The sequence below is a fragment of the Pongo abelii genome, chromosome 12, assembly GCF_028885655.2.
Source record: "Pongo abelii isolate AG06213 chromosome 12, NHGRI_mPonAbe1-v2.0_pri, whole genome shotgun sequence".
Taxonomy (NCBI): domain Eukaryota; kingdom Metazoa; phylum Chordata; class Mammalia; order Primates; family Hominidae; genus Pongo; species Pongo abelii.
In genome coordinates, this window is record NC_071997.2 from 12,980,903 (window position 1) to 13,006,637 (window position 25,735).

General features: G+C 36.3%; 1 pseudogene; it reads left to right on the top strand.

Annotated features, from left to right (window-relative positions):
• The first annotated feature begins 22,433 nt into the window (after positions 1-22,433).
• LOC134759713 (cell division cycle protein 27 homolog) lies at positions 22,434-24,344 on the top strand (annotated as a pseudogene).
• The last annotated feature ends 1,391 nt before the right edge of the window (positions 24,345-25,735 follow it).

Consider the following 25,735-nt stretch of genomic DNA (forward strand, 5'->3'; position numbering starts at 1 on the left):
TTTGAGGCCTATGGTGAAAAAGGAAATATATTCACATAAAAACTAGACTGAAGGTTTCTGAGAAACTTCTTTGAGATGTGTGCATTCATCTCACAGTGTTCAATAATTCTTTTTATTGAGCGGTTTGGAAACAGTCTTTTTGTAGAATCTGCAAAGGGACATTTGTGAGGGCTTTGAGGTGAGGCCTATGGTGAAAAAGGAAATATCTTCACAGAAAAACTATAAAGAAAGTTTCTGAGAAACTTCTTCATGATGTGTGCATTCATCTCACAGAGTTGAAACATTCTTCAGATTGAGCAGTTTGAAAACAGTCTTTTTGTACAAACTGCAAAGGGATATTTAGGAGTGCATTGAGGCCTATGGTGAAAAAAGAATTATCTTCACATAAAAACTAGAAAGAAGCATTCTGAGAAGCTGCTTTAAGATATGTGTATTCATCTCACAGAGGTAAACATTTCTTTTCATTGAGCAGTTTGTAAACTCTGTTATTCTAGAATCTACAAAGGGATATTTTTGAGTGCTTTGAGGCCCACATTGAAAAAGGGACTATCTTCACATAAAAACTAGTAAGAAGCTTGCTGAGAAACTACTTTCTGATGTGTGCATTCATCTAACAGAGTTGAAACTTTCTTTTGATTGAGCAGTTTGGAAAGTCTTTTTGTAGATTCTGCAAAGGTATATTTGGGAACGCATTGAGGACTATGTTCAAAAAGGGAATATCTTCACATAAAAACGAGAAGGAGGTTTTCTGAGAAACTTCTTTGTGATGTGCACATTCGTCTCACAGTGTTGAACCACTCTGTTTATTGAGCAGTTTGGAAACATTCTTTTCATAGAATTTGCAAAGGGATATCTGGGAGCACGTTGAGGCATATGGTGAAAAAGGAAATATCTTCACATAAATAGTATAAATAAATTTTCTGAGTAACTCCTTTCTGACATGTGCATTCATCACACAGAAATAAAAGTTTACTCCCATTGAGCAGTTAGTTTTTATGTGAAGATGTTTCCCTTTTCACCATAGACCTCAAACTGCCTATATATATCCCTTTGCAGATTCTACAAAAAGACTGTTTCCAAACGGCTCAAAGAAAGTTTCCACTCTGCGAGATGAATGCACACATCACAGAGAAGTTTCTCAGAAAGTTTCTGTCTACTTTTTATTTGTTGATACTCCCTTTTTCACCATAGGCCTCAAACCACTCATAAATAACCCTTTGCAGATTCTACAAAAAGACTGTTTCCAAACTATTCAATCAAAAGAAAGGTTCAACTCTGTGAGGTGAATGCACACATCACAAAGAAGTTTCTCAGAAAGCTTCTGTCTAGTTTTTATTTGACGATGTTTCCTTTTTCAATATAGGCCTCAAAGTGCTCACAAGTGTCCCTTTACAGAATTTACAAAAAGACCATTCCCAAACTGCTCAACCAAAACAAAGCTTCAACTCTTTGAGATGAATGCACACATCACAAAGAAGTTTCTCAGAAAGCTTCTGTCCAGTTTTTATTTGAAGGTATTTCCTTTTTCACCATAAGTCTCAAAGCATTCAAATTATCACTTTGCAGATTCTACAAAAACATTTTCCAACCTGCTCTATCTAAAGAAAGGTTCAAAGCTGTGAGAAGAAAGTACACATCAAAAAGAAGTTTCATAGAATGCTTCTGTCTAGTTTTTATGTGTAGACATTTCTTTTTTCACCATAGGCCAAAAAGGGATCCCAAATATCCCTTTGTACATTCTACAAAAGGACTGTTTCAAAACTGCTCAATCCAAAGACAGTTTCAACTCTTCAGAATGAATGCACACATCACAACGAAGTATCTCAGAAAGCTTCTGTCTAGTTTTTGTGTGAAGATATTTCTTTTTTCACCATAGGCTTCAAAGAGCTCACAAATATCACAAAGCATGTTCTACAAAAAGGCTCTATCCAAACTGGTCAATGAAAACAACACTTCAAATCTATGAAATGAATGAGCACATGACAAAGAATTTTCTCAGAAAGCTTCTGTCTAGTTTTTATGTGAAGATATTTCCATTTTCACCATAGACCTGAAATCACCTACATACGTCCCTTTGCAGATTCTACAAAAAAATTGTTTCCAAACTGCTCAATCAAAGAAAGCTTTCTACTCTGTGAGATGAATGCACATATCACAGAGAAGTTTCTCAGAAAGTTTCTATCTAGTTCTTGTTTGTCGATACTCCTTTTTTCACCGTAGGCCTCAAACTGATCATAAATAACCCTTTGTAGATTCTACAAAAGGACTGTTTCCAAACTGCTCAATCAAAAGAAAGGTTCAACTCTGTGTGGTGAATGCACACATCACAAATAATTTTCTCAGAAGGCTTCTGTCTAGATTTTATTTGTGGATATTTCCTTTTTCACAACAGGCCTCAAAAAGCTCACAAATATCCCTTTGCATATTCTACAAAAAGACTGCCTCCAAACTACTCAATGAAAGAAAATTCAACTGTGTGAGATGAATGCACACATCACAAAGTGGTTTCTCAGAATACTTCTGTCTAGTTTTTATATGAAGATATTTCCTTTTTCACCACATGCCTCAAACCACTCAAAAACATCCCTTTGCAGATTCTCCAAAAAGACTGTTTCCAAACTGCTCAATCAAAAGAAAGATTCAACTCTTTGAGATGCATACACCCATCACAAAGAAGTTTCCCAGAAAACATGAGTCTAGTTTTTATGTGAAGACATTTCCTTTTTCACCATAAGCCTCAAAGCCTTCACAAACATCACTTTGCAGGTTCTATGAAAAGACTGTTTCCAAACTGCTCAGTGAAAAGAAAGTTTCAACCCTGTGAGACGAATGCACGCATCCCAAAGAAGTTTTTCAGAAAGCTGCTGTCTACGTTTCATTTTTCGATATTTCCGTTTTCACCATAGGACTCAAACCACTGAAACACATCACTTTGCAGATTCTACAAAAAGACGGTTTCCAAATGCCCAATGAAAAGAAAGGTTCAACTCTCTGAGACGAATGCGCACATCATGAAGAAGTTTCTCAGAATGCTTCTCTCTAGGTTTTATGTGAAAATATTTCCTTTTTCACTGCAGACCTCAAACCACTCATAAATATCCCTCTGCACATTCTACAAAAAGTCTGTTTCCAACCTGATAAGTCAAAAGAAAGTTTCAACTCTGTGAGATGAATGCACACATCACAAGGAAGTTTCTCAGACAGCTTCTGTCTACTTTTTATGTGAAGGTATTTCCTTTTTCACCATATGCCTCAAAACGCCTTCAAATATCCCTTTACAGATTATACAAAAAGACTCTTCCCAAACTGCTCAATCAAAACAAAGGTTAAACTCTGTGAGATGAATGCACACATCTCAGAGAAATTTCTTTGAAAGCTTCTGTGTAGTTTTTATGTAAAGATATTTCCTTTTACACTATAGGCCTCAAAGAGCTCAAAAATGTCTCCTTACAGATTCTACAAAAATACTGTTTTTGAACTGGTGAATCAAAACAAATGTTCAACTCTGTGAGATGAATGCACACATCCTAAAGAAGTTTCTCAGAAACCTTTTTTGTAGGTTTAAGTGAAGATATTTCCTTTTCCACCATAAGCCTGAAAGCATTCACAGATATCTCTTTGCAGATTGTACAAAAAGACTATTTAAAAACTTCTCAATCAAAACAAAAGGTCAACTATGTGAGATGAATGCACACATCACAAAGAAGTTTCTCAGAAAGCTTCTTTTTAGATTTTATTTGTAGATAATTCCTTTTTCACCATAGGTTTCAAATTGCTCACAAATATTACTTGCAGTTTCTAAAAAAGACTTTTTCCAAACTACTCAATCAAAAGAGAGGTTCAACTCTGTGAGATGAACACACACATCACAAAGAAGTTTCTCAGAAAGCTTCTATCTAGTTTTCATGTGAAGATAATTCCTTTTTCAACATAGGCCTCAATGGGCTCACAAATATCCCTATGCAGATTCTACAAAAGACTGTTTCCAAACTACTCAATCAAAAGGAAGATTCAACTCTGTGAGATGAATGCACACATCACAAAGAAGTTTCTCAGAGACCTTCTGTCTAGATATTATTTGTGGCTATTTCCTTTTTCACCATAGGCCTCAAAGGGCTCACAGATATCCCTTTGCAGATTCTATAGAAACACTGTTTCCAACCTGCTCAATCTAAAGAGGAGTTCAACACTGTGAGCCGAATGCACACATCCCAAAGAAGTTTCTCAGAAAGCTTCTGTCTAGTTTTTATGTGAAGATATTTCCTTTTTCACCATAGGCCTCAAATCGCTCACAAATGTCCCTATGCAGATTCTACATAAAGACTGTTTGCAAACTGCTCAATGAAAAGAAAGGTTCAACTCGGTGAGACGAAAGCACACAACATGACGAAGTTTCACAGAATGCTTCTGTCTAGTTTTTGTATGAAGATATTTCCTTTTTCACCATAGGCCTCAAAGGGTTCTGAAATATCACTATGCAGATTCTACAAAAAGAATGCTTCCAAACGGATCAATCAAAAGGAAGCTTCAACTCTGTGAGATGAAAGAACACATCACAAAGAAGTTTCTCAGAAAATTTCTGTCTAGTTTTTTTGTGAGGATATTTCTTTTTTCACGATAAACCTCAAATTGTTCACAAATACCACTTTGCAGATTATACAAAAAGCTCCCAAACTGCTCAATCAAAACAAAGGTTCAACCCTGTGAGATGAATGCACACAGCACAAAGAAGTTTCACAGAAAGCTTTTTTCTAGCTTTTATTTGTGGATATTTCCTTTTTCACCTTAGGCCTCAAACTGCTCACAAATATATTTTTGCAGATTCTCCAAAGAGACGTCTCCAAACAGCTCAATCAAAAGACAGGTTCAACTCTGTGAGATGAATGCACACATCACAAAGAAGTTTCTCAGAATGCTTCTCTATAGTTTTTTTGTGAATACATTACCTTTTTCACCATATGCCCCAACATTTTCACAAATATACCTATGCAGATTCTATAAAAAGACTGCTCCCAAAATTCTGAATCAAAAGGAAGCTTAAAATGCATGAGATGAATGCATACACACCAAAGAAGTTTCTCAGAAAGATTCTGTTTAGTTTTCATGTGCATATATTTCCTTTTTCACCATATGCCTCAAAGCGCCCAGAAATATCACTTTGCAGATTCTACCAAAAGACTGTTTCCAAAATGCTCAATGAAAAGAAAGGTTCAAACCCATGAGATGAATGCACCCATCACAAAGAAGTTTCACAGAAAGATTCTGTCCAGATTTTATTAGTGGATATTTCCTTTTTCACAATAAGCCTGAAAGGGCTCACAAAAATCCTTTGGCAGAATCTACAAAAAGACTGTTTACAAACTGCTCAATCAAAAGAAAGTTTCAACTCTGTGTGATGAACGCACACATCACAAAGAAGATTCTCAGAAAGATCCTGTCTAGTTTTTATGTGAAGACAATTCATTTTTCACCATAGATGTCAAACCTCCTACATATATACCTCTGCAGATTATTCAAAAAGCCTGCTTCCAAACTGCTCAATCAGAAGAAAGGTTCCACTCTGTGAGATGAATGCACACATTATGAAGAAGTTTCTTAGAATACTTTTGTCTAGTTCTTATGTGAAGACATTTCCTTTTTCGCTGTAGGCAAAAATGGATTGCAAATATCCCTTTGCAGATCCTACAAAAAGATTGATTCAAAACTTCTCAATCAAAAGAAAGATTCAACTTTGTGAGACAAATGTACACATCTCAAAGAAGTTTGTCAGAAAACTTCTGTCAACTTTTCTGTGAATATATTTCTTTTCTCACCATGGGCCTCAAACTGCCCACAAATATACTTTTGCAGATACTTCAAAAAGACTGTTTACAAACTGCTCAATCAAAAGAAAGGTAAAGCTCTGTTTGATGAATGCATATATCACCAAGAAGTTTATCAGAAACCTTCTGTCTATTTTTTATTTGAAGATATTTCCTTTTTCACTGTAAGCATCAAAGTGTTCACAAATATCACCTTGCAGATTCTACAAATAGACTGTTTCCAAATTGCTCAATCAAAAGAAAGGTTCAACTCTGTGAATTGAATGCACACATCACAAAGAAGTTTCTCAGAAAGCTTCTCTCTAGTTTTTATATGAAGATATTTCCTTTTCCACCATAGGCCCCAAAGCGCTCCAAATATCCACTTGCAGATTCTACAAAAAGATTGTTTCCAAACTGTTCTATCAAAAGAAGGTTCAACTCAGTGAGAAGAATGAACACATCACAAAAAAGTTTCTCAGAAAGCTTCTATCTAGTTTTTATGTGAAGATATTTCCTTTTTCACCATAGACCTCAAAGCTCTCTCAAATGTCTCTTTGCAGATTCTACAAGAAGACGGTTTCCAAACTTCTCAATCAAAAGGCAAGTTCATATCTGTGAGGTAAATGCACACATCATAAAGAAGTTTATCAGAAAGCTTCTGTCTAGTTGTTATGGGATGATATTTCCTTTTTCACCATAAGCAAAGCCTTCCGAAATATCAGTTTTCAGATTCTACAAAAAGTGTGTTTCCAAACTGCTCAATGAATAGAAAGGTTCAACTCTGAGAGATGAATGCACACATCACAAAGAGGTTTCTCAGAAATCTTCTGTCTGGTTTTTATGTGAAGATATTTCCTTTGTCACCATAGGCCTCCTATCACTCACAAATATCCCTTTGCAGATTCTACAAAAAGACTGTTTCCAAACTGCTCAATCAAGAGAATGGTTCAACTCTGTGACACGAAGGCACACATCACAAAGAAGTTTCTCAGAAATATTCTGTCTAGTTTTTATGTGAATATATTTTCTTTCTCACCATATGCCTTAAGACACTCACAAATATCCCTTTGGAGATACTCCAAAAAGATGGTTTCCAAACTGCTCAATCAAAAGAAAAGTTCAACACTGTGAAATGAATGCACACATGACAAAGAAGTTTCTCAGAAAGTTTCTGTGTAGATTTTATTTGTAGATATTTCCTTTTTCACCATAAGCCTCAAACTGCTCACAAATATCCCTTTGCAGAATCTACAAAAAGACCGTTTCCAAACTACTCAATCAACAGCAACGTTGAAATCTGTGAGATGAATGCACACATCACAAAAAAGCTTCTCAGAAAGTTTCTGTCTATTTTTTATGTGAAGATATTTCCTTTTTCAACATAAGCCTCAAATCGTTAACAAATATCATTTTGAAGATTCTACAAAAAGACTGTTTCCAAACTGCTCAATCAAAAGAAAGATTCAACTCTGTGAGATGAATGCAGACATCACAAAGAAGTTTCTCAGGAAGATTCTTTCTAGTATGTATTTGTAGACATTTCCCTTCTCACCATAGGGCTCAAACCGCTCACAAATATCCATTTATAGATCTACAAAAGACTCTTTCCAAACAGCTCAATTAAAAGAAAGGTTCAACTCTTGAGATGAATGCGCACATCAAATAGAGGTTTCTCAGAAAGCTTCTGTCTAGTTTTTATGTGAATGTATTTCCTTTTTCACCATTAGCCTCAAAGCTTTCACAAATGTCCCTTTGCAGATTTTACAAAAAGACTGTTTCCTAACTGCTCAATCTAAAGATCAGTTCCAAACTGTGAGATGCATGCTGACATCACAAAGAAGTTTCTCAGAAAGATTCTGTCTAGTTTTTACCTGAATATATTTACTTTCTCACCTTAGGCCTCAAACCGCTCACAAATATCCCTTTGCCGATTTTCCAAAAAAACACTTTACAAACTGCTCAATCAAAAGAAACTTTCATCACTGTGATATGAATGCTCACATCAAAGAAAAAAAGTGTCTCAGAAATCTTCTGTCTAGATTTTATTTGTGGATATTTCCTTTTTCACCATAAGCCATAAACTGCTTAAAAATATCCCCTTGCAGATTCTACAGAAAGACAATTTACAAACTGCTCAATCAAAAGAAAGTTTCAACTCTGTGAGATGAATGCTCACATCACAAAAAAGTGTCTCAGTAAGCTTCCGTCTAGATTTTATTTGTTGATATTCCCTTTTTCACTTTATGCCATAAATCACTTAAAAATATCCCTTTGAAGATTCTACAAAAAGACTGTTTCCAAACTGCTCAATGAAAATAATGGTTCAACTCTTTGAGTTGAATGCACACATCACAAAGTAGTGTCACAGAAAGATTCTGTCCAGATTTTATTAGTGGATATTTCCTTTTTCACCATAAGCCTGAAAGGGCTCTCAAATATCCTTTGGCAGAATATTAAAAAGACTGTTTACAAACTGCTCAATCAAAAGAAACATTCAGCTCTGTGTGATGAATGCACTCATCACAAACAAGGTTCTCAGAAAGATTCTGTCTAGTTTTTATGTGAAGATATTTTCTTGTTCACCATAGGCCTCAAAGTGCTCCAAATATCCAATTGCACATTCTACTAAAAGACTTTTTCCAAACTGCTCAATCAAAAGAGAGTTTCAACTCTGTGAGATGAAAGTGCACATCACAAAGAAGTTTCTCAGAAATATGTGTCTAGTTTTTATGTGAAGATAGTTCCTTTTTCACCATAGGCCTCAAAGGGCTCACAAACATCCCTTTGCAGATTATACAAAAAGACTTTTTCCAAACTCCTCAATCAAAAGAAATGTTTAAATCTGTAAGATGAATGCACACATCACAAAGGAGACTCTCAGAATGCTTCAGTCTCGTTTTTATGTGAAGATATTTCTTTTTCAGCATAGGCTTCAAACCACTCAGAAATATCCCTTTGCAGATCGCACAAAGAGACTGTTTCCAAACTGCTTAATGAAAAGAAACTTCAATTCTGTGACGTGAATGAAAACATTACAAAGAAGTTTCTCAGAATGCCTTGGTCTAGTTTTTATGTGAAGATATTACCTTTTTCACCATAGGCCTCAAACTGCTCACAAATATCCCTTTGCAGATTCTACAAAAACACTGTTTGCAAACTGCTCAATGAAAAGAAACCTTCAACTGTGTGAGACGAAAGCACACATCCCTCGAAGTTTCTCAGAATGTTTCTGTCTTGTTTTTATGTGACGATATTTCCTTTTTCTCCATGGGCCTCAAATCCTTCCAAATATCCATTTGCAGATTCCACAAAAAGATTGTTTCCAAACTGCTCAATCAAAAGAAAGGCTCAACTCTGTGATATGAAAGCACACATCACAAAAATTTCTTAGAAAGCTTCTGTCTAATTTTATGTGTAGATATTTCCTTTTTCAGAATAGGCCTCAAAGTGCTCAGAATTGCCCCTTGCAGATTCTACAAAAAGACTGCTTCAAAACTGCTCAATCAAAAGAAAGGTTAAACTCTGTGAGAGGAATTTTTTCACCACTTGCCTCAAAGTACTACAAATATCCATTTGCATATTCTATGAATAGACTGTTTCCAAACTGCTCAAAATCAAAACAAATGTTCAACTTCGTGATATGAATGCACACATCAAAAAGAATTTTCTTAGAAATCTTTTGTCTAATTTTTATGGGAAGATATTTGTTTTTCACCATAGGCCTCAAAGTGCTGCAAATATCCACTTGCAGATTCTACAAAAATACTGCTTCTAAACTGCTAAATCAAAGGAAAGTTCAACTGTGTGAGATGAATGCACACATCACAAAGAAGTTTCTCAGAAAGCTTCTGTCTAGTTTTTATGTGAAGATATTTCCTGTTTCACCATAAACCTCAAAGGGCTCACAAATATCCCTTTCTGGATTCTACAAAAAACAGTTTCCCAACTGCTCAATCAAAAGAAAGTTTCAACTCTGTGAGAGGAAAGCACACATCCCAAAGAAGTTTCTCAGAAAACTTCTATCTAGTTTTTCTGTGAAGATATTTCCTATTTCAACATAAGCCTCAATGGGTTCAGAAATATCCCTATGCATATTCTAAAAAAAGACTGTTTCCAAACTGCTCAGTGAAAAGAAAGTTTTAACTCCATGAGATGAGCACACATCACAAAGAAGTTTATGAGAATTCTTCTGTCTAGTTTTTATGTGAAGATATTTCCTATTTCACCGTAGGCCTCAAAGTGCTCGCAAATATCCATTTGCAGATTTTATAAAAAGACTTTTCCCAAGCTCCTCTGTCTAAAGAAAGTTTCAACACTGTGAGATAAATGAACACATCACAAATACGTTTCTCAGAATGCTTCTATCTAGGTTTCATGTGAAGATATTTCTTTTTCACTATAGGGCTCAAACCGCTCAGAAATATCCCTTTGCATATTGAACAAAAACACTATTTCCTAACTACTCAATGAAAAGAAAGTTTCAACTCTGTGAGGTGAATGCAAACATCACAAAAAAGTTTCTCAGAAAGCGTCTGTCTAGTTTTCATGTGAAGATATTTCCTTTTTCACCATAGGCCTCAAAGCCCACGAAATATCCATTTGAAGATTATATGAAAAGACTGTTTCCAAACTGCTTAATCCAAAGAATGGTTCAACTCTCTGAAATGAAAGAACACACCACAAAGGAGTTTCTCAGAAAGCCTCTGTCTAGTTTTTATATGAAGATATTTCCTGTTTCACCATAGGCCTCAAAGCGCTCTCAAATATCCCTTTACAATTCTGTGAAGAAAGTCATTGGTAGCTTGATGGGGATGGTGTTGAATCTGTAAATTACCTTGGACAGTATGGCCATTTTCATGATATTGATTCTTCCTACCCATAAGCAAGGAATGTTCTTACATTTCTTTATATCTTTTTTTATTTCATTGAGCAGTGGTTTGTATTTCTCCTTGAAGAGGTCCTTCACGTCCCTTGTAAGTTGGATTCCTAGGTATTTTATTCTCCTTGAAGCTATGCAGCCATAAAAAATGATGAGTTCATGTCTTTGTAGGGACATGGATGAAATTGGAAATCGTCTTTCTCAGTAAACTATCGCAAGAATAAAAAACCAAACACCGCATATTCTCACTCATAGGTGGGAATTGAACAATGAGAACACGTGGACACAGGAAGGGGAACATCACACTCTGGGGACTGTTGTGGGATGTGGGGAGGGATGAGGGATAGCATTAGGAGATATGCCTAATGCTAAATGACAAGTTAATGGGTGCAACACCTCAGCATGGCACATGTATACATATGTAGCTAACATGCACATTGTGCTCATGTACCCTAAAACTTAAATTATAATAATAATAAAATAAAAATAAATATAAAAATAAATAAAAAATAAGAAAAAAATATCCCTTTGCAGATTCTACAAACAGACTGTTTCCCAACTGCTCAATCAAAAGAAAAGTTCAACTCTGTGAGATGAATGCACACATCACAAAGTTGTTTTGCATAAAACTTCTGTCTACTTTTTATGTGAAGATATTTCCTATTCCACCGTAGGCCTCAAAGGGCTCACAAATATCCCTTTGCAGATTCCAAAAAAATACTGTTTCCAATTGCTCAATCAAAAGAAAGGTTAAGCTCTTTGGGATAAATGCACACATCACAAAAAACTTTCTCGGAATGCTTCTGTATAATTTTTATGTGAAGATATTCCCTATTTCTCCATAGTCCTCAAAGGGCTCAAAACTATCCCTTTGCAGATTCCACAAAAATACCGTTTCCAAACCGCTCTATGAATAGTAAGGTTCAACTCCATCAAATGAATGGAAGAAATCACAAAGAAGTTTCTCAAAAAGTTTCTGTCTAGTTTTCATATGAGGATACTTCCTATTTCACCATAGGCCTCAAAGGGCTCAAAAATATCCCTTTGCACATTCTACCAAAAGACTGCTTCCAAACTGATCAATCAAAAGAAAGCTTCTACTCTGTGAGAAGAAAGCACACGTCATAAGGAAGTTTCTCAGAATGCTTCTGTCTAGTTTTCTGTGAAGATATTTACTTTTTCACCATAGGATGCAAACTGCACACAAATATCCCTCTGCAGATAGTACAAAAAGACTGTTTCTGAATTGTGCATTCATAAGGTTCTACTCTGTGAGATTAATACACAAGTCAGAAATAAGTTTCTCAGACTGCTTCTGTCTATTTTTTATGTGAAGATATTTCTTTATCTCCATAGGCCTCAAAACGCTCAGATATATCCCACTGCAGATACTACAAAAAGACTGTTTCCAATCTGCTCAATAAAAAGAAAGCTTCTACTCTGTGAGAAGAAAGCACACATCATAAGGAAGTTTCTCAGAATGTTCTGTCTAGTTTTTATGTGAAGATATTTCCTATTTCACCTTAGGCCTCAAAGGGCTGACAAATATCCCTTTGCAGATTCTACAGTAAGATGGTTTCCGAACTGATCAATGAAAAGAAAGGTTCAACTCTGTGCAAGGAATGGACACATCACAAAGAAGTTTCTCAAAGTTCATCTGTTTAGTTATTATGTGAAGACATTTCTTTTTCACCGTAGGCCTCAAACCACTCAGAAATATCCCGTTGCAGATTGTACAAAAAGACAGTTTCCAAACTGCTCAGTCAAAACAAAGGTTCAACACTGAGATGAATGCACACATCACAAAGACGTTTCTCAGAACACTTCTGTTTAGTTTTTATGTGAAGATATTTCCTTTTTCACCATAGACCTCAAAGCACTCCAAATATCCATTTGCATATTCTGCAAAAGAGTGTTTCCAAACTGCTCAATCAAAAGAAAGATTAAACTCTGTGAGATGAATGCAAACATCACAAAGCAGTTTCTCAGAATGCTTCTGTCTAATTTTTATGTGAAGATATTTCCTTTTTCATCATAGGCCTTAAACTGCTCACAAATATCCCTCTGCAGATACTACAAAAAGACTGTTTCCAAACTGCTCAATCAAAAGAAAGTTTCAACTCTGCAAGATGAAAGCACTCATCAAAAAGAAGTTTCTCAGAAAGCTTCTGTCTAGTTATTATGTGAAGATATTTCATATTTCAACATAGGCCTCAATGGGCTTAGAAATATGCCTTTGCAGATTGTCCAAAGAGACTCTTTCCAAACTGCTTAATCAAAGGAAACGTTCAACATGTGAAATGAAAGTGCACATCACAAACAAGTTTCTCAGATGGTTTCTTTCTAGTTTTAATGTGAAGATATTTCCTTTTTCACCATAAGCTTCAGTGGGCTCAAAAATATCTCTTTGCAGATCCTACAAAAGGACTCTTTCCAAACTGCTCTAACAAAGGAAAGTTTCAACTCTGTGAGGCGAAATCACACATCACAAATAAGTTTCTCAGAAAGCTTCTGTCTAGTTTTCATGGGAAGATATTTCCTATTTCACCTTAGGCCATAAAGGGATAACAAATATCCCTTTACAGAATCTACAAAAAGACACTTTCCAAACTGCTCCACCAAAAGAAAATTTCAACTGTATGAGATTAATGGATGCATCACAAAGTAGTTTCTCAGAAAGCTTCTGTCTAGTTTTTATGTGAAGATATTTCTTTTTCACCATAGGCCTCAAACGTCTAAGAAATATCCCTTTGCAGATTGGACATAAAGACTGTTTCCAAACTTCTCAATCAAAAGAAATTTTTAACTCTGTGTGATGAAAGTACACATCACAAAAAACTTTCTCAGAATGCTTCTATCTAGTTTTTATGTGAAGATATTTACTTTTTCACCATAGGCCTTAAACTGCTCCCAAATATCCCTCTGCATATTATACAAAAAGACTGCTTCCAAACTGCTCAATGAAAAGAAAGTTCAACTCTGTGGGATAAAAGCACACATCACAAAGACGTTCTTCAGAATGTTTCTCACTAAATTTTGTGTGAAAATATTTAGATTTTCACCACAAGCCACAAAGCGCTCCAAATATCGATTTGCAGATTCTTCAAAAAGACTGTTTCCAAACGGATCAATCAAAAGAAAGTTTCAACTCTGTGAGATGAATGCAAACATCACAAAGAAGTTTCTCAGAATGCTTCTGTCTAGTTTTTCTGTGAAGATATTTCCTATTTCACCATGGTCCTCAATGGGCTCACATATATCCTTTCGCAGATTCTACAGAAAGACTGTTTCTGAACTTCTCAATGAAAAGAAATGTTCAACTCTGGGAGATGAATGCACACATGAAAAAGAAGTTTCTCAGAATGCCTCTGTGTAGTTTTTATGCTAAGATATTTCTTTTTCACCACAGACCTCAAACCACTCAGAAATATCCCTTTGCAGATTGTACGAAAAGATGGTTTCCAAACTGCTCAATGAAAAGAAAGTTTCAACTCTGTGACATGAATATGCACATCACAAAGAAGTTTTTCAGAAAGCTTCTGTTTAGTTTTTAAGTGAAAATATTTCCTTTTTCACCATAGGCCTCAAAGCCCTCCAAATATCCTTTTGCAGAATCTACAAAAAGAGAGTTTCCAAACTGTTCAATGAAAAGAAAGATTCAAATCTGAGAGATGAAAGCACACATCACAAAGAAGTTTCCCATAATCCTTCTGTCTACTTGTTTTGTGAAGATATTTTCTATTTCAATATAAGCCTCAAAGGGCTAACAAATATCCCTTTGCAGACTCTGCAAAAAGACAGTTTTTGAACTGCTCCATGAAAAGAAAATTTCAACTCTGTGAGACGAATGCACAAATAATAAATTAATTTCTCATAATGCTTCTGTCTAGTTTTTATGTGAAGATATTTCTTTTTCACCATAGGCATAAAACCGTTCAGAAGTATCCCTTTGTAGATTCTACAAAAAGACTGTTTCCAAACTGCTCAATCAAAAGAAAGGTTCAACCCTGTGAGATGAATGCACATATAACAAAGAAGTTTCTCAGAAATCTTGTGTCTTGTTTTTATGTGAAGATATTTCCTTTCTCAACATAGGCCTCAAAGTGATCCAAATATCCATTTGCAGATTCTACAAAAAGACTGTTTCCAAACTGATCAATCAAAACAAATTTTTAACTCTCTGAGATGAAAGCACAATAACAAAGAAGTTACTCAGACAGCTTTTCTCTAGTTTGTATGTGAAGATATTTCCATTTCACCTGAGGCCATAAAGGGCTCACAAATATTCCTTTGAAGTTTCTACAAAAAGACTGTTTCCAAAGTGCTCAATCAAAAGAAAGGTTCAACTCCGTGAGATGAATGGACACATCACAAAGAAGTTTCTCAGAATACTTCTGTCTAGTTATTATGTGAAGATATTTCCTTTTTCACCATAGTCTTTAAACCACTCAAAAATATCCCTCTGCAGATACTACAAAAAGACTATTTCCAAACTGGTCCATCAAAGAAAGTTTCAACTCTGTGAGATGAATGGACTCATCACAAAGAAGTTTCTCATAATTCTTCTGTCTAGTTTTTATGTGAACATATTTCCTTTTTCACCGTAGGACTCAAATTGCTCCAAATATCCATTTGCAGATCCTACAAAAAGAATGTTCCCAAACTGCTCAATCAAAAGATAAGCACAACTCTGTGAGATGAAATCACACATCACAAAGAAGTTTCTCAGAAAGCTTCTGTCTACTTTTTATATGAAGGTATTTCCTTTGGCACCATAGGCCTTAAACTGCTCACAAATATAACTCTGCTTATACTTCCAAGAGACTTTCTCCAAATTGCTAAATCAAAAGAAACGTTCAACATTGTGAGATGAATGCACACATCACTAAGAAGTTTCCCAAAATGCTTCTGTCTAGTTATTACGTGAAGATATTTCCTTTTTCACTATAGTCTTTAAACCACTCAAAAATATCCCTCTGCAGATACTACAAAAAGACTGTTTCCAAACTGATCCATCAAAGAAAGTTTCAACTCTGTGAGATGAATGGATGCATCACAAAGAAGTTTCTCAGAATTCTTCTGTCTAGTTTTTATGTGAACATATTCCCTTTTTCACCATAGGACCCAAATTGTTCCAAATATCCATTTGCAGATTCTACAAAAAGACTGTTTCCAAACTTCTCAATCAAAAGAAAGGTGAAACTTTTTGAGACAAAAGCACACATCACAAAAAGTTTCTCAGAAAGCTTCTGTTTACTTTTTATATGAAGGTATTTCCTTTTGCACAATAGGCCTTAAACTGCTCACAAACATAACTCGGCTTATACTTGCAAGAGACTTTCTCCAAATTGCTAAATCAAAAGAAACGTTCAAATTTGTGAGATGAATGCACATATCACAAAGAAGTTTCTCAAAATGCTTCTGTCTAGTTTTCATGTGAAAATATTTATTTTTCACCATTGGCCTCAAACCACTCTGAAATATCCCTTTGCAATTTGTACAAAAAGACTGTTTCGAAACTGCTCAAAGAAAAGAAATGGTCAACTATTAGAGATGAATGGAAATGTCACAAATAGTTTTCTCAAAAAGCTACTGTCTAGTTTTTATGTGAAGATATTTCCTTTTCCACTATAGGCCTCAAAACGCTCCAAATATCCATTTGCAGATTCTACAAAAAGACTGTTTCCAAACCGCCCCATAAAAAGAAAGGTTCAACTCTGTGAGAGGAAAGTGCACATCACAAAGAAGTTTCTCAGAAAGCTTCTATCTAGTTTTTATGTGAAGATATTTCATATTTCAACATAGGCCATAAGGGGCTCACAAATATCCATTTGCAGATTCTAAGAAAATACATGTTCCAAACTGCTAAATCAAAAGAAAGGTTTAACTCTGTGAGATGAATGGACACCTCACAAAAAAGTTTCTCAGAAAGCTTCTGTCTAGTTTTCATGTGAAGATATTTCCTATTTCACCATAGGTCTCAAAGGGCTCAGAAATATCCCTTTGCAGATTCTATGAAAAGACCCTTTCCGAACTACTGAATGAAATGAAAGTTTCAAATCTGTGGGATGAATGCACACATCACAGAGAAGTTTCCCAGAATGCTTCTGTCTGATTTTTATGTGAAGATATTTCTTTTTCACCATAGGCCTCAAACCACTCAGAAATATCCCTTTACAGATTGTGCAAAAAGACTGTTTCTAAACAGCTCCATGAAAAGGAAGATTCAGCTCTGGGAGATGAATACAAACATCACAAAGAAGTTTCTCCAAAAGCTTCTGTCTGGTTTTTATGTGAAGGTATTTCCTTTTTCACCATAGGCCTCAAACTTCTCACAAACATCCCTTTGCAGATTCTACAAAAAGACTGTTTCCAAACTGCACAATGAAAAGAAAGGTTAAACTCTGTGAGATGAAAGCACACATCACAAAGAAGTTTCTCAGAATGCTTTTGTATAGTTTTATGTGAAGAAGTTTCCTTTTTCACCATAGCAATCAAAAGAACGGTTCAAATGTGTGGGATGAATGCACACATCCCAAAGAAGTTTCTCAGAAAACTTCTGTTTAGTTTTTTGTGAAGATATTTCCTTTTTCACCATGGGCCTCAAAGCACTCCAAATATCCTCTTCAGATTCTATAAAAAGAGTGTTTCCAATCTGCTCAATCAAAAGAAAGGTTCAGCTCTGTGAGGTGAAAGCACACATCACAAAGAAGTTTCTTAGAAACCTTCTGTCTAGTTTATATGTGAAGATATTTCATATTTCAAAATAGGCCTCAAAGGGCTCAGAAGTGTACCCTTGCAGATGCTACAAAAAAGAGTGTTTCCAAACAGCTCTATCAAAAGAAAGATTTAACTTGGTGAGATGAATGCACACATTACGTAGAAGTCTCTCATAATGCTTCTGTCTAGTTTTTTTGAGAAGCCATTTCCTTTTTCACTATAGGCCTCAGTCTGCTCATTAATAGCCCTCTGCAGATACTAGAAAAAGAGTCTTTCCAAATGCTCAATCAAAATAAAGGTTCAAATCTTTGAGATGAAAGCCCACGTCACAAAGAAGTTTCTCAGAAAGTTTCTGTCTAGTTTTTATGTGAAGATATTTCCTATTTCACCTTAGACCTCAAAGGGATCACAACTATCCCTTTTCAGATTCTACAAAAAACTCTTTCCGAACTGCTTCATTAAAGGAAAGGTTCAATTCTGTGAGATAAATGCACACATAAAAAATTAGTTTCTCAGAATGCTTCTGTCTTGTTTTTATGTGAACATATTACTTTTTCACCATAGGTCTCAAACCGCAAACAGATATTCCTTTGCAGAATGCACAAAAAGTATGTTTCCACACTGCTCAATGAACAGAAAGTTTCAACTCAGTGAGATGAATGCAAACATCACAAAGAGTTTTCTCAAAATACTTCTGTTTAGGTATTATGTGAAGATATTTACTTTCTCACCATAGGCCTCAAACTGCTCACAAATATCCCCTTGCAGATTCTACAAAATGACTTGTTGCCAAACTGCTCAATGAAAAGGAAGGTCCAAATCTGAGATGAAAGCACGCATCACAAAGAAGTTTCTCAGAAGTTTCTGTCTAGTTTTTATGTGCAGATATTTCCTTTTTTCACCATAGGCCTCAAAGCACTCCAAATATCCCTTTGCAGATTCTACAAAAAGAGTGTTTCCAAACTGCTCAATCAAAAGAGAGGTTCAACTCTTTGAGATGAAAGCACACAGTACAAAGAAGATTTTCAGAAAGCTTTTGCCTAGTTTTTATGTGAAGACATTTCCTATTTCACCATAGGCCTCAATGGGCTCACAAATATCCCTTTGCAGATTCTACAAAAGGACTCTTTCCAAATGGCTTAATCCAAGGAAAGTTTCAACCGTGTGACGTGAGTGCACACATCACAAAGAAGTTTCTCAGAATGCTTCTGTCTAGTTTTTATGTGAAAATATTTCCTGTTCACCATAGGCATAAAACGTTGCAAATATCCATTTGCAGATTCTACAAAAAGACTGTTTCCAACTTGTTCAATCAAAAGAAAAGTTCAACTCTGTGAGATGAAGGCACACATGACAAATAAGTTTCTCAGAAAGCTTCTGTCCAGTTTTTATTTGAAGATTTTCCCTATTTCACCATAGGCCTGAAAAGGCTCACAAATATCCTTTTGCATATTCTAAAAAAAGACTGTTTCCAAACTGCTCAATCAAAACAGAGGTTCAAATATGTGTGATGAATGCACACATCACAAAGAAATTTCTCAGAATGTTTTTGTCTAATTTTTATGTGAAGATATTTCTCTTTCACCATAGGCCTCAAATGGCTCAGAAATATCCATTTGCAGCTTGTACAAAAAGACTGTTTCCAAACTGCTCAATCAAAAGAAAGTTTCAACACTGTGAGATGAATGCACACATCACAAAGAAGTTTCTCAGAAAGCTTCTGTTTAGCATTCATGTGAAGATATATCCTTTTTCACCATAGGCCTCAATGGGCTCAGAAATATCCCTTTGCAGATTCTACAAAAGGACTGTTTAGAAAACTGCTTAATCCAAAGAAAGGTTCACCTCAGTGAGTTGAATGCATACATCTCAAAGAAGTTTCTCACAACGGATCTGTCGAGTTTTTTTTGTGAAGATGTAACCTTTTTAACCATAGGTCATAAACTGCTCATGAATATCCCTCTGCAGATAATATAAAAAGACTGTTTCCAAACTGCTGCATCCAAAGAAATGTTCAACTCTGTGAGATGAATACACCCATCACAAAGAAGTTTCTCAGAATGCTCCTGTCTGGTTTTTATGTGAAGATATTTCCTTTTTCACCATGGGCCTCAAAGTGCTCCAAATATCCATTTACAGACTCTACAAAAAGAGTGTTTCCAAACTGCTCATTCAAAAGAAAGGTTCAACTCTGTGAGATGAAAGCACACATCACAAAGTAGTTTCTCAGAAAGCTTCTGTCTAGTTTTTATCTGAAGATATTTCCTATTTCACCATAGGCCATAAAGAGCTCACAAATATTTTTTACAGATACTTCAAAAAGACTGTTTCCAAACTGCCCAACCCAAAGAAAGGTTCAACTCTGTGAGATGAATGGACACATCACAAAGAAGTTTCTCAGAATGCATCTATTCAATTTTATGTGAAGATTTTTTTTTTCATCCTAGGCCCCAATGAGCTCAGAAATATCCCTTTGCAGATTCTAAAAAAGAACTGTTTCCAAACTGCTCAATCTAAAGAAAGGTTCACCTCTGTGAGTTGAATGCACACATCACAGGGAAGTTTTCCAGAATGCTTCTGTCTACTTTGTATGTGAAGGTATTTCCTTTTTCACCATAGACCTCATACCGTTCACAACTATCCCTCTGGAGATACAACAAAAGGACTGTTTCCAATCTGCTAAATCAAAAGATAGGCTCAACAACGTGAGATGAATGCACGCATCACAAAGAAGTTTCTCAGAATGCTTCTGTCTAGTTTTAATGTGAAGATATTTCCTTTTTTCACCATAGGCCTCAAAGCACTCCAAACATCCATTTGCAGATTCCACAAAAAGACTGTTTCCAAGCTGCTCTATCAAAACAAAGGTTCAACTCTGTGAGATGAAAGCACACATCACAAAGAAGTTTCTCAGAAAGCTTCTGTCTAGTTTTTATTTAACAATATTTCCTATTTCACCACAGGCCTCAATGGACTCAAAAATATCCCTTTCAGATTCTACAAAAAGAGTGTTTCTGAACTTCTCAATGAAATGAAAGTTTCAACCCTGTGAGGTGAATGCACACATAAAAAGAAGTTTCTCAGAATGCTTCTGTCTAGTTTTTATGTGAAGATATTACTTTTTCACCATAGGCCTCAAACTGCTCAGAAATATCCCTTTGCAGATTGAACCAAAAGACTCTTTCCATACTGCTCAATGAAAAGAAAGATTCATCTGTGTGAGGTGAATGCACACATAGAAAAGAAGTTTCTCAGAATGCTTCTGTCTAGTTTTTATGTGAGGATATTTCCTTTTTCACCATAGTCCTTAAACAATTCACAAATATCCCTCTGCAGATACTACAAAAAGACTGTTTCCAAACTACTCCATGAAAAGAAAGGTTCAACACTGTGAGATGAATGCACACATAAGGAAGAAGGTTCTCGGAATGATTCTGTCTAGTTTTTATGTGAAGATAATTATTTTTCACTACAGGCATCAAAAGGCTCAGAAATATCCATTTGCAGATTGTACAAAAATACTGTTTCCAATCTGCTCAATCAAAAGAAAGGTTCTGCTCTGTGATATGAATCCAGGCATCACAAAGAAGATTCTCAGAAAGCTGCTTTTTAGTGTTTTTGTGAAAATATTTCCGTTTTCACCATAGGCCTAAAAGCGCTGCAAATATCCATTTGTGGATTCTACAAAAAGACTGTTTTGAAACTGCTCAATCAAAAGAAAAGTTCAACTCTGTGAGATGAAAGCACACATTGCAAAGCATTTTCTCAGAAAGATTCTGTCTAGTTTTTATGTCAAGGTATTTCCTGTTTCATCATAGGCTGTGAAGGGCTCACAAATATCCATTAGCATATTTTAAGAAAAGACTGTTTCCAAACTGCTCAAAGAAAAGAAAGGTTCAACTCTGTGAGATGAATGCACACATCAGAAAGAACTTTCGCAGAATGCTTCTGTCTAGTTTTTATGTGAAGATATCTCTTTTTCACCTTAGGTCTCAAATGGCTAAGAAATATCCCTTTGCAGATTTTACAAAAAGACTGTTTCCAAACTGCTCAATAAAAAAAAGTTTCAACACTGTGAGATGAATACACACATCAAAAAGAAGTTTCTCAGAAAGCTTCTGTTTTCTTTTTATTTGAAAATATTTCCCTTTTCACCATAGGCCTCAATGGTCTCAGAAACATCTCTTTGCAGATTCTACAAAATGACTGTTTAGAAAACTGCTGGATCCAAATTACACCATTATGGCTCACACACTGCAGCCTCAACCTCCCCAGTGTTAGGCTATTCCTCAAGGGATCCTACAGCCTCCGCCTCCCAAAGTGTTGGGGTTACAGGCGTGAGCCACCAGCACCCGGCCTGAGTTAATACATCTGGTCTCACTACGTCTTAACCACACACCCATGAAGAACTCAAGTCAAGAGAGAGTTGGCAAGAGACTCTCAGCATTCTCTCCTGAAAGCAGTGAGGTGGATGGCAGACGTGTGTCCCGAGCTCCTGGGGTTTTAGGTGACCATGTGTAGAGGAGAGATTTCCAATGTTTACAGAGAGGCACGAGCCACAGTTATTCGGGGCATCCGAACACGAGATGGGGTTTCTGACAGCAACTTAAGGGCAAGGAAGGTCCAGAATCTGCCAAGGCACATGTCCCAGGGTGGGGCCAATGGAACCCATGGTAAAGTGACTCAGCAGTCCTCACAGAGAGGACTCCAGCCCTAGGCCCCACTGTGCAGACCAAATCAGAAGGAGGAGAGTCCTTCATCCTACATGCCACATCCCTCCACTGAACTTGGGAGTGGATCTGTTCCCCAAACATGAGGTGACTTTCACTTCACAATGGATCACAAGGGGCCGGGCTTTCCAGAGATGGCAGGATAAAGAAGTCATTCTGGCTCGGCCACCCCCATCCCCCGGTAACTGGTGAATTTAAATGAGCCGAGGCTGGCCGGGCTGGAGCAGCTACAGGGGGGAGGGGGGTGGGTAGGGTGGGGGTTTCCTGAGGCACTGCAGAAATTGGGCCTTTGCCTTGAGGATGACAGTGCTGCAGGAACCCGTCCAGGCTGCTATATGGCAAGCACTAAACCACTATGCTTACCGAGATGGGGTTTTCCTCACAGAACGCCTTTATGCAGAAGTACACTCAGAAGAAGCCTTGTTTTTAATGGCGACCTGTTCTTACCTCCCAGGAAAGGCCTATAAAGCATATAGACTCTTGCAAAGACACAGTTGTCCTACACCACAATGCAAATACCTGCTTGCAAAATGTTGTGTTGATCTCAGTAAGCTTGCAGAATGGGAACAAATCTTATCTGGTGGAGTGTTTAATAAGCAGAAAAGCCATGATGATATTGTTACTGAGTTTGGTGATTCAGTTTGCTTTCCCCTTCCATTGTTGGGACGTGTATATTGCAAGACAGATCGGCTTGCTAAAGGATAAGAATGTTACCAAAAAAGACTTAGTTTAAATCCTTTCCTCTGGTATCCCTTTGAATCATTATGTGAAATAGGTGAAAAGCCAGATCCTGACCAAACATTTAAATTCACATCTTTACAGAACTTTAGCAACTGTCTGCCCAACTCTTGCACAACACAAGTACCTAATCACAGTTTATGTCACAGACAGCCTGAGACCATTCTTATGGAAACACCCCAGGACACAACTGAATTAAACAGAGTCAATTTAGAATCTTCCAATTCAAAGTACTCCTTGAATACAGATTCCCCAGTGTCTTTTATTGATTCAGCTGTAATTTCACCTGAAACTGTCCCACTGGGAACAGGAACTTCCATATTATCTAAACAGGTTCAAAGTAAACCAAAAACTGGTCGAAGTTTATTAACAGGACCAACAGCTCTTAGTCCATTTACCCCAAGTTTTGGGATTTTGCCATTAGAAACCCCAAGTCCTGGAGATGGATCTTATTTATAAAACTACACTAATACACCTTCTGTAATTGATGTGCCATCCACCGGTGCCCCTTCAAAAAAGTCTGTTGCCAGAATTGGCCAAACTGGATCAAAGTCTATCTTCTCGCAGAGTGGAAATAGCCGAGAGGTAACTCCAATTCTTTCACTAACAGAAAGTTCTGGTCCATAAATAACTACAACACCTCAGGTAATGAGCCCCTCTATGACACCTCCCCCAAATGCACTGCATCGAAGAAGTTCATGACTCTTTACTAGTGACAGTTCCACAACCAAGGAGAATAGGAAGAAATTAAAAATGAAGTTTCCACCTAAAATCCCAAACAGAAAAACAAAAAGTAAAACTAATAAAGGAGGAATAACTCAATCTAATATAAATGACAACCTGGAAATTACAAAATTGGACTCTTCCATCAATTCAGAAGAGGAAATATCCACAATCACACCTCAGATTCAGGCTTTTAATCTACAAAAAGCAGCAGCAGAAGGCTTGATGAGCCTTCTTCATGAAAGGGGGAAAGGTTATTTAGCTTTATGTTCATACCACTGCAAAGAAGCTATAAATATTTTGAGCCATCTACGTTCTCACCACTACAATACTGGTTGGGTACTGTGCCAAATTGGAAGGTCCTATTTTGAACTTTCAGAGTACATGCAAGCTGAAAGAATATTCTCAGAGGTTAGAAGGATTGAGAATTATAGAGTCGAAGGCATGGAAACCTACAACACTTTGGCATATTCAAAAAGATGTCACTCTTTCATTTCTGTCAAAAGACTTAACAGACATGGATAAAAATTCTTCAGAGGCCTGGTGTGCTGCAGGGAACTGCTTCAGTCTGCAACAGGAACACGATATTGCAATTAAATTCTTCCAGAGAGCTATCCAAGTGGATCCAAATTATGCTTATGCCTATACTTTATTAGGGCGAGAGTTTGTCTTACTAAAGAATTGGACAAAGTGTTAGCTTGTTTTCAAAATGCTATCAGAGTCAATCCTAGACATCACAATGCATGGTAAGAGGTAATGAATTGTAAAGACAAAGTCTTGTTGATGGTGCTGGTAGTCACTAAATTTTTCTTGTTCGATAGCTCTTTATTGTCATGAATTTGGTTACTAATACTTAGGAATGGTACATACTGGTCAATAACTTCAAACTAACTTTTTTTATGAAATGTATGTCTTTAACAAACTCTTCAGTTAACTAATGATAATAGAATACGAGATGCTTATACTCAACAGTTTCAGTCTTCTACAAAACTTTTGCAGATACTGCAGTTGTGTTTTGTTTGTTTGCTTGTTTAGTTTTGTTACTTGATTTGTTAATTTTTCTTCAAACGCAGAAATGGTGATTGGGACAAAAAGTGCTTGGGAAATTGGAAAGGAATAGCATAATTCACTTATTGGATAATAGAAAAAAACACTGAAAAAGTTCACTAGTTGCTTTTTGACAATGTTCCAGTTTATTGAGTTACTATTAATAACTTAATGTATCCTTTATTTAGCAGTATCTCTGTTTTACTTTTTTGTATTTGTGTATAAGTAGACACATAGGAAATTACTACCCAGGTCATATTGTTCTCAACTGAATAACATGAAAAAGTTTGGTCCTACTTCTGCCTCAACACCATACTTACTGTTGACATTTATTGTATTTCTCTGGACTGACTTAAAAGTTTAAATATCAAGAGAAGGCCAGGCATGGTGGCTCATGCCTATCATCCCAGCAATTTGGGAAGCCAAGGCGGGCAGATCACAATGTCAAGAGTTCGAGACCATATGGTGAAACACCGCCTATATTAAAAGTATAACAATTAGCTGGGCATGGTGGCAGGCGCCTGTAGTCCCAGCTACTCAGGAGGCTTAGGAAGGATAATTGCTTGAACCTGGGAAGTGGAGGTTGCAGTGAGCCAAGATTTTGCCATTGCACTCCAGCCTGGCCGACAGAGTGAGACGCTGTCTCAAGAAAAAAATAAAATAAAAATAAAATAAAATAAAATAAAATAAATATCGAGAAATTATAATTCTGAAGTAGTAGCCCTGCGGAAGCTTTTTTGTCAGATACAGTTATCTTTGGGGTTAGTTAATGTAGCAGTTGAGTTTTAACAATTGATTTGCTTCTAAATCTGAAGCATTATATTACTAAAATATCTTTTGATTTGTGATTATGTTGTTTAATGGATTATATATCATTTTGCAGTAGTAGTTGCAGTGCCTGAAAGATTGCCAAAAAAATAGTGCTAGCTATTGCTGACCACTGTAACAATCAACTTGCCAATATTGCCATCTCTTCCAATAGCTATGTTCTCCATAATATTTTAAGAACTCAGTTCTTCATAAGGCTTGTGTTGTTTTTGATTTTTTCCCAAGTCTGGTGGATCCTTGTGCTGTTCTTTTTTAAATGTGTATTG